This window comes from Notolepis coatsorum (genome assembly GCF_963971535.1).
Source record: "Notolepis coatsorum genome assembly, chromosome: 4".
Classification (NCBI taxonomy): Eukaryota; Metazoa; Chordata; class Actinopteri; order Aulopiformes; family Paralepididae; genus Notolepis; species Notolepis coatsorum.
In genome coordinates, this window is record NC_140168.1 from 44619801 (window position 1) to 44634713 (window position 14913).

At 47.4% G+C, this 14913-nt stretch overlaps 2 pseudogenes across 2 annotated transcripts in view; both read left to right on the top strand.

The window, feature by feature from the left end:
- Window positions 1-14913, top strand: part of LOC311226498 (beta-1,4-galactosyltransferase 1-like) — a 690468-nt pseudogene that overhangs the window by 543378 nt on the left and 132177 nt on the right. The gene's annotated exons all lie outside the window — the stretch shown is intronic.
- The window catches only part of LOC311227563 (RNA-binding motif, single-stranded-interacting protein 3-like), a 107612-nt pseudogene that overhangs the window by 17636 nt on the left and 75063 nt on the right, over window positions 1-14913 (top strand). Inside the window, exon 4 of the transcript XR_014621043.1 lies at window positions 13128-13207. The product of XR_014621043.1 is annotated as an RNA-binding motif, single-stranded-interacting protein 3-like (transcript). The remainder of the gene's footprint in view (window positions 1-13127; window positions 13208-14913) is intronic.

The following is a 14913-nucleotide window of genomic DNA, read 5'->3' on the forward strand; positions in this document are numbered from 1 at the left end:
CTCCCCCTTTCTCTATCTCTTTGTCTCTCTTGCTCTCTCTATCTCCCTCTTTACCCCCCATCTCTCTCTCGCTCTCACATTGTCAGTGTACAGCTATGTAGTTCCTCATCTTCTGTCTTCGTTTCATTCCTACCACTTATATCCTTGTCTCTCTGTCTTGACACTGTCGTCTTTCCTCTCTCTATCTCTCTCTCTCTCTCTCCTGCTCTCTCTCTTGCTCTCTATCTCTCTCTCTCTCTCCTGCTCTCTCCTGCTCTCTCTCTCTTGCTCTCTATTGCTCTATCTCTCTCTCTTGCTCTCTAGTGCTCTCTCTCTCTCTCTCTCTCTCTCTCTCTCTCTCTCTCTCTCTCTCTCTCTCTCGCTCTCTCTCACATGTCCTCCTCTCCTCCCCTCCTATAGTTTATCTTACACTTACTTGTAATAAGCCCGTAGAGTGGGTTGAGTCATCTCTCGAACTGCGTAACGTGGCTCGTCTGACTCCCGGACTCACACACACTTAACTTGCTCTCCCAGAGACCAGAGAGGCCGTGGATATTCATTTCAGATTGCCTCACTGAACGGACAATTTGCATACTAATCAGGAGAGGACTGTTTTAGTTGGCAATGCAATAAAGACCCACACTGTGATTGTAGCGTGGCGCCCTCTGTTGAAACCACCTTCCCACCACATTGCTGTTGTTTACCTAATCATTTAATAGATGAAATGAGGACAATTAACCAAGGGGTGGAGATTTCACAGTTCAAGTGCCTGTTGTGGAGATTAATTCTCCCGTCACAAACTAAGGGCAGTTACTGTGAAACTCCCATCTCAGCAAGATGTCCTCATAAGCCCTAGCCATATTTTCAGAGAAGTTGCCTAAAAGTACATACCAAGTAAATGGAAGAGTGCTCCACTTCTACAAGGTCCGTTTACATGTTCTTGGTATCTAGGGACATCTATGGATCTCAGGGAATGTATTGTCAGAACGATTGTGTCTGTTACTATGCTTGAGTAAATTGTAATGAACCAAAGGAGATTGGGCTTAACGACGGGCCCGGTACTGGGCCGAAATACATTTCACGCCATAAATAGATCAATACAGTCCGTATTAATTAATGTTGCGTAAATACCCTAACCCTATCAAAACAGCAGTCAAAGTGTATATTTTCAGCACTACGTTTGTTTACCAATGATCCGGATTGATATAGACGCATTCATCTTTGTAGTCCAAAGAAAGAGGAGACCCAGGGCTTTCGATCGACATCGAAATTTCATAAAACTACACTACCCAGCTCACACCATCCCCTGTCAAACTTGGAGCCATCTTATCTGATCATTTTTTAACGTTATTTTCGTGATTATATCTCACAGGTCGAACAAACCTGGATGTTATTGCCAATATACAACATATATTGTTTCTTTACCTTTCTGTGAAAACGGGTCTCAATCTGGTGAAAAATGGTGGAGCTATGGACATTATAGAAAAGTAACTGTACTTACAGTAGATTTCATTTACGGTCTTTGCTGCCCTTTAACGGGTGCCTGGTGGTACTAAATCCAAATGTAACTCAATTAAGCCATTGGAAAGAGAATTTGGCCCGATCCATAGATGTATGACTTGGCCATTTCCTGAGGTCCATAGATATCCCTAGATACCAAGAACATGCAAATGGACCTTGTAGAAGTGGAGCACTCTTCCATTTACTTGGGTATGTAATTTTAGGCGAAAATATGGATAGGGCTTGAGGTTAACACTTTGATTGCCCAACCCGAGTTTTCTCGGGTTTACCCCCCGCGGGTTGAATGCCCACTCACGAGAATTCTCGTATTTTCTCGTATATTTTTTTATTAGCGATCTGAAATCATATTTCATCAACGAGTCTACCGTTGGAAATCCAGCCACTCTCCCAGATGGTAATTCACCCTTTTGGATTGAACTCAATGAAAATGAATGAGAAAAAAAAATCCCTGACTCCACATTTTACTTCTCACTCACGCAGCCGGTGTCGATCAGCTCCACTAGTGAGCCTCAGAGCAGCGGGGATTATGTGTTTTTACAGTATACACTGTGAATCAATAAAAGGATTGATTTTTTCAAATGGCGATCAGGAATTGGAATAATCCATTTGGATACCATCTGATCTCAGGTAAGGAATCTATGTTACCAGTCTTAGGATAATCAGACTCGTTTTCACGGAGTTATAAGCTTTTATGTGATTATGTGATATGGCTGATTCACTGTGCGAGCGGTTAGGAAATAGGAGAATCGATTTTCAGCTCGCGGCCAGAGCGTGCGTGCGTGCACATGTACTAACGATAATCTAGCGTTTATTTGAGGGCGATTCATAAATAGGCAGAAAAATGACAACGTTCTAGAATATTCCAGTAAAGGGCGATTATCATGGAATGTCTTAATTTTTCCATGAAAACGAGTGCTTTTCAAAATGCTAGAAAACGGAAATGAAGCGATAAAAAAACAATCTGCTACGACAATGTTGACTGGAAAATGAGTCTTTGATAAGCGACGGGCAGATTGGACACATAGCCATAATTTAAAACATAGATTAGGCGATATTAACGTTAACATTGAAGTGGTGCTGGGCATTCAAGGAGGTAAAAAGGAATTAAGCTTGGGCAGTGAAAGTGTTAAACAGTACTGTATATTTGTATATCTTGTATGTCATAAACTTCTGGATGTAACAGTACTGTATGTCTGTATGTCATGTATGTCATAAATGTTACGATGAATTGAAAATGGGGGACCCTGATGTAAACAAGACGAAAGTCTTTCTCTGGTCTGCATCCCCTTAACAATTGTGTGTATTGAGCCGTACTGTATTGTACTCATTCTGCAATCTTTTAATACAATTTTCAATCAATCAATACACTAAGCACTATGGCACTATTACACTAGTACACTATTACACAATATTCCACTATTAAACACTACTATACAATATTACACTATTATACACTAGCACACTATTACACAATATTCCACTATTCCACACTATTACACACTCTTAGGTAATAGGTATATCAATGACAATATGTTCACTATGGCATGTCCGTGTGAGAGGCCAGAGAGCTGATTACATGAGGCTCTGAGCAGTGAAACTGTGATTATATTGGCCTCTCTTGCATTCAAAAAGTAACTTCATACTAAATGTGTTTTTCAATGGACAATGGTGCACATTTATTAAAATAAAATACTTGTCGTTGACAGAATTGCAGAAGACCCATTCCACTTTGATGGTATTTGGTATTGACAATAACGATGCTACATACAGTAGTCTACCACATGGCCCCTAAGGGCCACCACGACCCAACATGTAGATAGATAGGCAGTGAGAGCCAGAATATCACCAGGGACAACAAAGGCTCAGGAGGTAGAGTGGTCGTCTGGCAATCGGAAGGTTCCCTGTTTTTCAGCTCCTCCCGGCAGTGTCACTGAACCCCTAACTACTCCCAATGAGCAAGATGGTACCTTGCATGGTTGCTTCCGCTGTGTGCGGGTGAATGTGAGGCATAAGTGGTAAAGCTCTTTGGATAAAAGCTGTTATATAAATGCAGTCCATTTATATCATCAGGGTTATCACGTGGGCACCTCCCTTCAATGGTGTTTTGTTGAGTTACGCCCACAACACCTCTGGAAGGCTCAACAGTTAGCTCCAGTGTCCCAGAACCCCCCCCCTCCACACTAGCTCTCCCATGACACCCACATGCAGAACTTCCTGGTGTCATCCTATCCTTGTGTCAAAAACAGTACCATTCCTGATGACAATGGCACACATGAAAGGAAAAGGCATACTCCACCGTGTTTACTCTGGCCCCCAGCTGACATACTCCACGTGTTTACTCTGGCCCCCAGCTGACATACTCCACCGTGTTTACTCTGGCCCCCAGCTGACATACTCCACCGTGTTTACTCTGGCCCCCAGCTGACATACTCCACTGTGTTTACTCTGGCCCCCAGCTGACATACTCTCCCGTGTTTACTCTGGCCCCCAGCTGACATACTCTCCCGTGTTTACTCTGGCCCCCAGCTCATACTCTCCTGTGTTTACTCTGGCCCCCAGCTGACACACTCCACTGTGTTTACTCTGGCCCCCAGCTGACATACTCCACCGTGTTTACTCTGGCCCCCAGCTGACATACTCTCACGTGTTTACTCTGGCCCCCAGCTCATACTCTACCGTGTTTACTCTGGCCCCCAGCTGACATACTCTCCCGTGTTTACTCTGGCCCCCAGCTGACATACTCTCCCGTGTTTACTCTGGCCCCCAGCTGACATACTCTCCCGTGTTTACTCTGGCCCCCAGCTGACATACTCCACCGTGTTTACTCTGGCCCCCAGCTGACATACTCCACTGTGTTTACTCTGGCCCCCAGCTGACATACTCTCCCGTGTTTACTCTGGCCCCCAGCTGACATACTCCACGTGTTTACTCTGGCCCCCAGCTCATACTCCACCGTGTTTACTCTGGCCCCCAGCTGACATACTCCACAGTGTTTACTCTGGCCCCCAGCTGACATACTCTACCGTGTTTACTCTGGCCCCCAGCTGACATATTCCACGTGTTTACTCTGGCCCCCAGCTGACACACTCTCCCGTGTTTACTCTGGCCCCCAGCTGACACACTCTCCCGTGTTTACTCTGGCCCTCAGCTGACATACTCCACTGTGTTTACTCTGGCCCCCAGCTGACATACTCTCCCGTGTTTACTCTGGCCCCCAGCTGACACACTCTCCCGTGTTTACTCTGGCCCCCAGCTGACACACTCTCCCGTGTTTACTCTGGCCCCCAGCTGACACACTCTCCCGTGTTTACTCTGGCCCCCAGCTGACATACTCTCCCGTGTTTACTCTGGCCCCCAGCTCATACTGTACCGTGTTTACTCTGGCCCCCAGCTGACATACTGTACCGTGTTTACTCTGGCCCCCAGCTGACACACTCTCCCGTGTTTACTCTGGCCCCCAGCTCATACTCGACCGTGTTTACTCTGGCCCCCAGCTCATACTGTACCGTGTTTACTCTGGCCCCCAGCTGACATACTCTCCCGTGTTTACTCTGGCCCCCAGCTGACACACTCTCCCGTGTTTACTCTGGCCCCCAGCTGACACACTCTCCCGTGTTTACTCTGGCCCCCAGCTGACATACTCTCCCGTGTTTACTCTGGCCCCCAGCTCATACTGTACCGTGTTTACTCTGGCCCCCAGCTGACATACTCCACCGTGTTTACTCTGGCCCCCAGCTGACATACTCCACCGTGTTTACTCTGGCCCCCAGCTGACATACTCTACCGTGTTTACTCTGGCCCCCAGCTCATACTCTACCGTGTTTACTCTGGCCCCCAGCTGACATACTCTCCCGTGTTTACTCTGGCCCCCAGCTCATACTGTACCGTGTTTACTCTGGCCCCCAGCTGACATACTCCACCGTGTTTACTCTGGCCCCCAGCTGACATACTCCACCGTGTTTACTCTGGCCCCCAGCTGACATACTGTACCGTGTTTACTCTGGCCCCCAGATGACACACTCTCCCGTGTTTACTCTGGCCCCCAGCTGACACACTCTCCCGTGTTTACTCTGGCCCCCAGCTGACACACTCTCCCGTGTTTACTCTGGCCCCCAGCTGACACACTCTCCCGTGTTTACTCTGGCCCCCAGCTGACATACTCTCCTGTGTTTACTCTGGCCCCCAGCTGACATACTCCACTGTGTTTACTCTGGCCCCCAGCTGACATACTCTACCGTGTTTACTCTGGCCCCCAGCTGACACACTCTACCGTGTTTACTCTGGCCCCCAGCTGACATACTCTCCTGTGTTTACTCTGGCCCCCAGCTGACATACTCTCCTGTGTTTACTCTGGCCCCCAGCTGACATACTCTACCGTGTTTACTCTGGCCCCCAGCTGACACACTCTACCGTGTTTACTCTGGCCCCCAGCTGACATACTCCACTGTGTTTACTCTGGCCCCCAGCTGACATACTCCACCGTGTTTACTCTGGCCCCCAGCTGACATACTCCACTGTGTTTACTCTGGCCCCCAGCTGACATACTCTCCCGTGTTTACTCTGGCCCCCAGCTGACATACTCTCCCGTGTTTACTCTGGCCCCCAGCTCATACTCTCCCGTGTTTACTCTGGCCCCCAGCTGACATACTCTCACGTGTTTACTCTGGCCCCCAGCTCATACTCTACCGTGTTTACTCTGGCCCCCAGCTGACATACTCTCCCGTGTTTACTCTGGCCCCCAGCTGACATACTCTACCGTGTTTACTCTGGCCCCCAGCTGACATACTCCACCGTGTTTACTCTGGCCCCCAGCTCATACTGTACCGTGTTTACTCTGGCCCCCAGCTCATACTCTACCGTGTTTACTCTGGCCCCCAGCTGACACACTCTACCGTGTTTACTCTGGCCCCCAGCTCATACTCTACCGTGTTTACTCTGGCTCCCAGCTGACATACTCCACCGTGTTTACTCTGGCCCCCAGCTGACATACTCTACCGTGTTTACTCTGGCCCCCAGCTGACATACTCTCCCGTGTTTACTCTGGCCCCCAGCTGACATACTCTACCGTGTTTACTCTGGCCCCCAGCTGACATACTCTCCCGTGTTTACTCTGGCCCCCAGCTGACACACTCTCCCGTGTTTACTCTGGCCCCCAGCTGACACACTCTCCCGTGTTTACTCTGGCCCCCAGCTGACACACTCTCCCGTGTTTACTCTGGCCCCCAGCTGACATACTCCACTGTGTTTACTCTGGCCCCCAGCTGACATACTCCACTGTGTTTACTCTGGCCCCCAGCTGACACACTCTCCCGTGTTTACTCTGGCCCCCAGCTGACATACTCTCCCGTGTTTACTCTGGCCCCCAGCTGACATACTCTCCCGTGTTTACTCTGGCCCCCAGCTCATACTGTACCGTGTTTACTCTGGCCCCCAGCTGACATACTCTCCCGTGTTTACTCTGGCCCCCAGCTGACATACTCCACTGTGTTTACTCTGGCCCCCAGCTGACATACTCTACCGTGTTTACTCTGGCCCCCAGCTCATACTCTCCCGTGTTTACTCTGGCCCCCAGCTGACATACTCTCCCGTGTTTACTCTGGCCCCCAGCTCATACTGTACCGTGTTTACTCTGGCCCCCAGCTCATACTGTACCGTGTTTACTCTGGCCCCCAGATGACACACTCTCCCGTGTTTACTCTGGCCCCCAGCTGACACACTCTCCCGTGTTTACTCTGGCCCCCAGCTGACACACTCTCCCGTGTTTACTCTGGCCCCCAGCTGACATACTCTCCTGTGTTTACTCTGGCCCCCAGCTGACATACTCCACTGTGTTTACTCTGGCCCCCAGCTGACATACTCCACTGTGTTTACTCTGGCCCCCAGCTGACATACTCTACCGTGTTTACTCTGGCCCCCAGCTGACATACTCTCCCGTGTTTACTCTGGCCCCCAGCTGACATACTCTCCCGTGTTTACTCTGGCCCCCAGCTGACATACTCTACCGTGTTTACTCTGGCCCCCAGCTGACATACTCTCCCGTGTTTACTCTGGCCCCCAGCTGACACACTCTCCCGTGTTTACTCTGGCCCCCAGCTGACACACTCTCCCGTGTTTACTCTGGCCCCCAGCTGACACACTCTCCCGTGTTTACTCTGGCCCCCAGCTGACATACTCCACCGTGTTTACTCTGGCCCCCAGCTGACACACTCCACTGTGTTTACTCTGGCCCCCAGCTGACATACTCCACTGTGTTTACTCTGGCCCCCAGCTGACATACTCCACTGTGTTTACTCTGGCCCCCAGCTGACACACTCTCCCGTGTTTACTCTGGCCCCCAGCTGACATACTCTCCCGTGTTTACTCTGGCCCCCAGCTGACATACTCTCCGTGTTTACTCTGGCCCCCAGCTCATACTGTACCGTGTTTACTCTGGCCCCCAGCTGACATACTCTCCCGTGTTTACTCTGGCCCCCAGCTGACATACTCTCCCGTGTTTACTCTGGCCCCCAGCTCATACTGTACCGTGTTTACTCTGGCCCCCAGCTCATACTGTACCGTGTTTACTCTGGCCCCCAGCTCATACTGTACCGTGTTTACTCTGGCCCCCAGCTGACATACTCTCCCGTGTTTACTCTGGCCCCCAGCTCATACTGTACCGTGTTTACTCTGGCCCCCAGCTGACATACTGTACCGTGTTTACTCTGGCCCCCAGCTGACATACTGTACCGTGTTTACTCTGGCCCCCAGCTGACACACTCTCCCATGTTTACTCTGGCCCCCAGCTCATACTGTACCGTGTTTACTCTGGCCCCCAGCTCATACTGTACCGTGTTTACTCTGGCCCCCAGCTGACATACTCTCCCGTGTTTACTCTGGCCCCCAGCTGACATACTCCACCGTGTTTACTCTGGCCCCCAGCTGACATACTCTACCGTGTTTACTCTGGCCCCCAGCTGACATACTCTACCGTGTTTACTCTGGCCCCCAGCTCATACTCTCCCGTGTTTACTCTGGCCCCCAGCTGACATACTCTCCCGTGTTTACTCTGGCCCCCAGCTCATACTGTACCGTGTTTACTCTGGCCCCCAGCTCATACTGTACCGTGTTTACTCTGGCCCCCAGATGACACACTCTCCCGTGTTTACTCTGGCCCCCAGCTGACACACTCTCCCGTGTTTACTCTGGCCCCCAGCTGACACACTCTCCCGTGTTTACTCTGGCCCCCAGCTGACATACTCTCCTGTGTTTACTCTGGCCCCCAGCTGACATACTCCACTGTGTTTACTCTGGCCCCCAGCTGACATACTCTACCGTGTTTACTCTGGCCCCCAGCTGACATACTCTCCCGTGTTTACTCTGGCCCCCAGCTGACATACTCTACCGTGTTTACTCTGGCCCCCAGCTGACATACTCATACTCTACCGTGTTTACTCTGGCCCCCAGCTGACATACTCTACCGTGTTTACTCTGGCCCCCAGCTCATACTCTCCCGTGTTTACTCTGGCCCCCAGCTGACATACTCTCCCGTGTTTACTCTGGCCCCCAGCTCATACTGTACCGTGTTTACTCTGGCCCCCAGCTCATACTGTACCGTGTTTACTCTGGCCCCCAGATGACACACTCTCCCGTGTTTACTCTGGCCCCCAGCTGACACACTCTCCCGTGTTTACTCTGGCCCCCAGCTGACACACTCTCCCGTGTTTACTCTGGCCCCCAGCTGACATACTCTCCTGTGTTTACTCTGGCCCCCAGCTGACATACTCCACTGTGTTTACTCTGGCCCCCAGCTGACATACTCTACCGTGTTTACTCTGGCCCCCAGCTGACATACTCTCCCGTGTTTACTCTGGCCCCCAGCTGACATACTCTCCTGTGTTTACTCTGGCCCCCAGCTCATACTGTACCGTGTTTACTCTGGCCCCCAGCTGACATACTCTACCGTGTTTACTCTGGCCCCCAGCTGACATACTCTACCGTGTTTACTCTGGCCCCCAGCTGACATACTCATACTCTACCGTGTTTACTCTGGCCCCCAGCTGACATACTCATACTCTACCGTGTTTACTCTGGCCCCCAGCTGACATACTCATACTCTACCGTGTTTACTCTGGCCCCCAGCTGACATACTCATACTCTACCGTGTTCACTCTGGCCCCCAGCTGACATTATTTCCCCTCAATGAAATCCACTGACTTCCTCTCAAGGCCACTTCTTGACATTTCCTTTAAAGCCTTTCAACAAACTCTGCCCACAAATCCCCACCTCTCCCAATAGTGATATATTGTAAACCGTGCGATGAATCCTCTATGTTCCACTAGCGCAGTGGTTCCCAAAGTCGGGGTCGCGACCCAAAGGTGGGCCGCGAGCAGCCACGGATGGGCCGCGAGATGATTAAAAAAAAAAAAAAAAAAAATTTTTTTTTTTTTTTTTGTCAGGCCACTGAACTTAGAAGCAGGCCAGGACAGTGTTTCTAGTTGTATTCTAAAATTATATTCTATTGTATTCTAAAATGTGACTATATGGTTTTATATTAACTTAATAAATAAACAAAAACGAAAAATCTACTTATTTCAACGAACATTTCAAACTAAATAACAGATTATGCACATAAAACGCTGAAAACAACCGAAGCAACAATAGTATTTTAATGAGGCTATTATTATTATCATTATTATTTTGCAACAAGTTAGCCCTCTCATAAATAGCACATATAAATGAATAACTAACTTGAACTAACTTAATAGGATTGAAGTGATATTTGGCTTAAAAAATCGGTCGCCTGACAAAAAAAAAAAAAAAAAAGCCAGACGATGTGCATTGGGCCGCGGCTCTCTGACGCCTTATTTTCTGGGCCCCGGCCTGAAAAGTTTGGGAACCCCTGCACTAGCGGACATACAGTACCCTAGCGTTCCATCCTTGCTGTTCAGTCTCTGCTTATCACTAGGTCTGGCCTCAACTTAGTGCTATTTCTATTAGAGGAACGACACGTTTTCCTCCCAGGTCTACCTGCACTTCTCAATCAGTAGCTCCCTTTAGCTGGCCTGACTCATGCCTGCCTCAAAACCTACCCCCTCTACATTTCTCTCCCTCGCAGACAAATGTAATGGCGGCACTCTCTACCCGATTACATTCTGAATTCACCTGTACTCTTCCAAAACCTGGTTATGTCGCCATGTATTCTGACATGATATGCCTCAAATATATACATATCCATATTCCTGTGTCCTATATTTTTATATTATTCTATATTACTCTCATAACATATTCTTATATTTATAAAATTGCATATACTGTGAATATACTCTGTGAATAGACATGTGAACACACACATCCAATCTCTGGCACCTCCTGTCTGGTTCCATCTAACTCAACCGCACAGTAGGCTGCAACCCATCTATGATTATATTTGACAGCCCATCCACTCTTGTATATACAGTATTTGCCTGTATATATTTTTTGGCAAGATTCATTCTGCTGCACATTGTACAGTACATCGGCCTTGTTCAGGGGTGTAAAGTACTTGAGTAATTGTACTTCGTTACAATACTTAAGTACTGTTTTGGGGGATTTGTACTTTACTCGAGTATTATTAGGTTTGTATACTGTGTACTTTTACTCCATTACATTTCAGAGAAAAAAAACATACTTTTTACTCCTTACATTTAAAATGCAGACCTACAAAGTACAAAGTACAAATCTCACAGGTCCAACCATTTTAATTAGTATATTTTAATTGTTTATCTGGCCGAACTAACGCTAACGTTATTAATCCTGCAACCGCAGGTAAACAGCCAATCAAATCCCCATCAATGGAAAATGAACCCGCCCATACCCATGCTGATTGGTCCTTGTGCAACACTAGAAAACAGGGATCTTTGATTAAACACCTGCTATCAGAAGAATAGACAGTGAGATCCGCATTATGCTGTGGTTAATATTGTGATATTATTCAGGGTACTCCAGTATTCTGTCTTTAATATTGTGATATTATTCAAGGTACTCCAGTATTCTGTCTTTAATATTGTGATATTATTCAGGATAATCCAGTATGCTGTGGTTAATATTGTGATATTATTCAGGATACACCATTCTGTTTTTAATATTGTGATATTATTCATGCTGTGATGTGAATGCTGTCCATGTTAGTTTACCTTAAAAAAAAAATTACTTTTACTTTTTAGTACTTAAGTACATTTAAAAGTAGGACTTTTTTACTTTTACTCAAGTGTGTTTTTAGCCAGATACTTTGACTTTTACTTGAGTCAGATTTTGAGACGGTACACATACTTTCACGTAAGTATAATTTCTGGGTACTTTTTACGCCCCTGCCCTTGTTGCACTTTACCTACATCTGTCCTAATGTATATTTAATTTGCTCCCTGATATCAACAACTCTGTTCTCAACTCCCTATGATACCACCTATAACCCAACCTTCTCACTGGATCGTCCATTACAGAGGGTATTTCCTCCTCATCTACGTAAAGGTTTCTCTCTTCCCTCTGATCAATGAAATGCTTCTCGGCTTAATCGTCATTTAACTTCCCTGGTAACCTTTTTGTACAAGGCACTGTCCTGGTCACTGATGTCATGTCATCCATGTAAGCCCTAATTGGTGAGAGGCGCAGCCCTGGATGCTCTAATAATGACTTCCAACGCCATCGTGAATGCTAATGGGCAAATTGTACACCCTGCCATAATGCTGTAGTCTCTGCCATGCACTTGTAAAATCTATAGTACTAAAAGACATGTTAACATATTGGAAGCATGCAAGTTTATAATCACCCCTGGCACTCTAAAGACATCAAAAAACACTTGAACCAAATGCATTTGCCAAGTCTAAAAATACCACATTTAAATATCTTTGCATGCCTTAGTACAGCTTCCACTTCCTTCCACCTTGGTGGCCTAATATCCATCGTATGCTCTATCGCTCCTAACGGTGGTATATATCCGTCTCTCTATTCCTTCCTGTATCTGAGTGAGTCTATTTTGAATAATCCCTCTACCTCTCGCTTTGACGCTTTGAGTTGCCCTCCCTCTCCTTGGCTGAACATTCCTTTAACAAACTTGAATGGATCCCTATGAAGCGCTGTCCCCCTGACTCACTCCCTCTCGGTTGTTCTGCCCTCCTGAGTATCGCTAACCTACTTCTTAGCTCTTCCTGCAAGACGCTAATTCCTTCGCTCTCATCCACCGTAGCCTTTTGTCCCCTGCTTCCTTAAGTGGTGCATTCATCCCACTCATAGTGCTGGTCTCTCTATAGTTAGTTCTGGAGGACAGGTCCCAGATACTGTCCTCCATCGAAGCGCTCGTCCGACTCGTAGCCCCGTGTCCGTTTTGTGGTCTGTAACCATGTCATCTGTGAGTCATTTCACGGCGCCTGCTGCTCACAGACTCGAAGGGTATTTTTGCTGTTTTTGTCTGAGCTTTTTTGGGCGCAGTGAAACTGTTTACACATTGTTTACACGAAACACGAAACAGACCTGGCTAAGATGGGTTCATTTCTCATCTACATATTATGAAACTCTGCGAGAGGCTAATATATACAGTACCATAGATATATCCCATATTTAGATGGTGCAAAAAGATAAACGTATGCCTCTCTCTCTCTATCTCCTTGCTGCAGGATGGAGTCCACTGAGAAGTGTGAGGTAGTGATCCAGCATTTCAATGGCAAGTACCTGAAGACACCGCCAGGCATTCCAGGTGAGCGCTATAGGCATTCCTCTCACACACACACACACACACACACACACACACACACACACACACACACACACACACACACACACACACACACACACACACAACACACACACACACACAACTCTCTTTCTGTCTTCCGTTCTCTCTCTTTCTTGGTAAATCATCACTTTGTTTCTAGGGAGAAACCTCCTTTCGCTTTTGTTTATGCTAATTGCTGGTCTGAGGTTCCCCGGGACGCTGTGATAGATTGCGTACAACCTTCCGTCTGACACCTGATGCCGGCTAACGTGGCTATCGCTGAATAGCTGGCATGCCTTCTATAGTATTTTCTGCTCTCTCTCTCTCTCTCTCTCTCTCTCTCTCTCTCTCTCTCTCTCTCTCTCTCTCTCTCTCTCTCTCTCTCTCTCTCTCTATATATCTTAAGTTTTAGGGCAGAAGACAGCCTTCTTAATATTCACACACAGGCCTTTGTGCTTTTCTTTGCAATCTACCTAAGAGCTGCTCCTCCCTCCTTTCTCTCTCTCTCTTTATTTCTCTCTCTCTCTCCCTTTTCTCTCTATTTATCTCTCTCTCTGTCCCTCTCTCTACCCGTCTCTCTTCCCCCTTCCATTCTATCTCTATCCCTCTCTCTCTTTGTATATATCTCTCTCCCCGTCTTTCTCTCTCTCTCCCTCTCTCTCCCCTCTCTCTCTCTCTCTCTCTCTCTCTCTCTCTCTCTCTCTCTCTCTCTCTCTCTCTCTTTCTCTCTCTCCCCTTTCTCTCTCTCTCTCTCTCTCTCTCTCTCTCTCTCTCTCTCCCCCCCCTCTCTCGCTCTCCAGCAGCCAACCTACCAGTGGAAAAGCTGAGCAGGGAGGTTGAATAAAGGTAGCTGGAAGCCAGTTCTTTTTTGCAAATAGTTGTTTCTACTTTTGCGACACAGACTGGAAATAGAAGACATTGCAATGCAATCAGAGCCAACTGTGTTCTAACTGCTGTTCTTTTTAAAAAAAAAATTATTCAGTTTTTGGTAGATTTTTATTGTTTTTACTACCGGACAGTCCGGTAGAGAGAGAGAGAGAGAGAGAGAGAGGAAGAACGGGAGACAGAGCGGGGAGAAGACATTCGGCAAAGGACGCCGGGTCCGGGAATCGAACCGGGTGTTACATGGTTCGCCACTTGGGCGTCCCTCCAACTGCTGTTCTGTCCCCCAGTGGAACGCAGCCCCTGATGGTTCCCGTAGTTGATGACGTGTAATGGCGTCTCCTGAATCAACAGACATTAACGTTAGTAGAATGAACACAACACAGCCATATGTGCAGTTATAGCAGAAATACTCTCAATAACAACAATTAAACGAGAGTATGGACAATTGGACAACCCCCAAGTGACACTGGCACAATGACACTGAGCACTAGTCCTTACTGGAACTCTGCACTCTTCACTTTATATATATATATATATATGTATTTAATTGATTAATCCTCCACTGCACTGTTTTTTGTCCTGTGTCTGTGTTGGTGTTTGTCGTTTACTGTGAAAAAAGAAAGGAAAAAAATGCATACACTGTATTGCTGCAACAATTACCAGTGTTTTTACACAAATGGCTTAATAAAGGAATCTGAATCTGAATCTGAATCTGAATCTGAATGGACCTTCTCTGCGAAAATGCGCTTTCGCTGGTCTTCAGACTAGAGGTTTGATGACGCTGATTGGCTGAAGGAGTTTGT